This window comes from Tupaia chinensis, unplaced genomic scaffold (genome assembly GCF_000334495.1).
Source record: "Tupaia chinensis unplaced genomic scaffold, TupChi_1.0 Scaffold144682_1, whole genome shotgun sequence".
Classification (NCBI taxonomy): domain Eukaryota; kingdom Metazoa; phylum Chordata; class Mammalia; order Scandentia; family Tupaiidae; genus Tupaia; species Tupaia belangeri.
The window spans coordinates 2,875,638-2,878,199 of record NW_006204543.1 but is presented as its reverse complement, the minus strand read 5'-3'; the positions used below and the strand labels follow the sequence as shown (position 1 = coordinate 2,878,199).

General features: G+C 52.5%; 1 protein-coding gene across 1 annotated transcript in view; it reads left to right on the top strand.

The window, feature by feature from the left end:
• Positions 1 to 2,562, top strand: part of CELF6 (CUGBP Elav-like family member 6) — a 34,380-nt gene that overhangs the window by 283 nt on the left and 31,535 nt on the right. The window lies entirely within an intron of this gene.

Genomic DNA, 2,562 nt, shown 5'->3' with positions numbered 1-2,562 from the left:
CAACCCCTCCCGACCCCAGCCCCCCTCTGCCCAGCCCCCGCCCCATCGCAGAGCCCCCCGGCCCAGAATTTTCTCTTACATCTTCTCTCTAGCCTACTTTGGTCCCTTGACCTGCTCACTCCAGCCTCCATATAGCTCCCGCCGTCTCCCAACCCACAGTCCCTACCTCGCAGTTGGACCTCTCTGCCACCCCTCCCATCAGACTTCCCACATCCTGGAATTCAGAAACTTACTCCACTTTCTCTAACACCCTCAACCTCCCAAACCCTGGACCTGGCACTTGCAAACCCTGTCGGAGGCCACCCCACTCAGGCCTAACCCATGCACGTGCACAGCTTCGACTTGCCCTGCGCCTTCTGGTCCTCTGGCCTCGGAGTCCGGCCAACCCCAGAGCCCAACCAGAACCTCAAGGGCCCAAACTCTCCCTTCTTAAGAACACAAGCCTGTCCAACCCACACAATCCGACCTTCCAAGAAGCTCCGGGGTACAAACGTGCTCCTCATGTTTGACAGTAAGCCAAATCTCTCCGACCCTTTGCCAGAACCCCAGCACCCCCCACCTCTTCTGAGCAGGGAATTCCCACTGCTCTGTGTCCCCCATCTCTTAGGTCCCCTCAGCTGTGCCCACACTGCCTTCACTTGCTAACGCCCACACGTGGGCCCTCCTTGGCTCCTCCGGGTTCGTTCATGACCTGCTTTCCCTCCCTCCCAGGCTGGTCCCTAACCAGAGGACTCCTCAGGGGGGTCAGGCAGGAGAGACAGGAGATCGTCCCCTGTCCTCACAACAGAGACAGCCCCCCAGGTTTTCTGCAGCCACACCCCTTTCTTCCTGTACAGAGAGGGAGGAGGCTTGTTTACATGTCCAGGCTGGGCTGGAGTAGAGGAGCCAGCATCATATGATGTGCATGGGCAGGGGGAGGGGAAGTGATTTGAGGAGCACCCGTAGCTCCACCCACCACCCCCATGCTATGATTTCAGGTTTTTGATGAGGAAGGGCCACCAGCTGTCCACTGTGACCTTCCTAAGAGAGGAGTTGTAGGGTTACAGCTAAAGATCCACACCTGAGGGCTGACAGCGGACTCAGACTGTGGCCTCTTCTCAACAGGGAGGCCTTGGGTGCTCCTTGGCCTACAAACGTAGGGAGTTTGGGGCTAGGGTCCTCTGGGCAGGGTTATGCCAAAGGGGGCATTAAAAGACAAGACTACACCATCAGATTGTTTCCAGTGCAGTCTGCCTGCCTGGCTGTCTGTCCATTCATCTACAAAAACTTATTTTGTTGTTTTCCAGACATTGATTTCAGCATGTAAGTTCAAAGCTAATCTTTGCAGGGTATTAGTACAATAGGGAAGCGATAGAATACCTTCCATTCTCACTCTCGTCACCCAAACGCTAGCAGAGTCTCAACTCCTCTATGCATTAATCTGTCAAGCCATGCTTCTCTCTTTCCATCTCTCCATTTTCCCGTCCCTATCATGGCTAATCTGTGTGGGGACCCCTTAGGCAGCAGGTGGGACCCTAACCCTTTCATACAGGCCCCCCTGCCTGCTTCTGATGACAGATGATAGGGCTTGAGGGCAGGAGACAGCAGGATGTAAAGCAGAGTCAGACGTTTGGTGGTTTACCCCACACCAGCTCATAACTCTCCAAGGCAAGTGTGCTTTGCATCGATTGTGAAGGGTCTCTCGGTCAACATCTTTCCCTCCCGCTCCCCAGCAACAGTGACACCCAAAACTCAGAGTGCCCAACCCCTTTGATGGCTAGGGACTCTGGGAGACAGCCACAGAGCTTTGAAAAATACCCCGGCCTTGGGAGTTAGGAAATTCCAACCTCCCCCCACCACCACCACTGGCATACTCTCTGGGCCTCCATTTTCCTACTGATTGAAGAGGTTGGCCTTGGAGTTCTCTAAGGTCCCATAACTCAGTGAATGACCGAGAATCCACCCAACTTAAGGGGGCCTTTCTGTTTTGCTGAGGTCTAAATGGAAAACAGTGTCAAGCTCCTAATGACTTCCCACATCTGCTTTTTTACAGTCCTTATCCCTAATTTCAAAAGACTTTTTTTGTTTTTGTGGGGGTTTTTTTGTTTGTCTGTTTTGTTTTTAATTTTCCACAGAAGAGAGAGAAAGTGAGAAGGCATCCCCCAGGGAGGATGGCCATGTGGCAATCCCTTCTCCTCTTGGGATTTTGGGCATGCACAAGTACCTCATGTGTTTCTGAGGCCACTGAGGCTGGGACTTGAACCACACAGCTGCCACATGGGATCTAGCAGCCTTAACCACCATACCACCAGCTGGCCCTAGAAGGCTCTTTAAGAAATCCAAACAAAAGACTAACAGGTCTTATTCCTTCACAACCCTGCTTAAAACTTTTGGGTGACTCTCCATTGCTCTTAAGAAAAAGTCCCAAGTCCAGCTGGGACGTCCCAGGCTACATATGTGACCTGACTCAAGCACCCACCTGGCCTCTCTGTCCTTTCACTAACCTGTGAGCACCCTGGCTTCTCTCCATGTCCTCAGAACCAAATTCTTTTTTTTTTTTTTTTTTTAGACGGTTGTGCTATA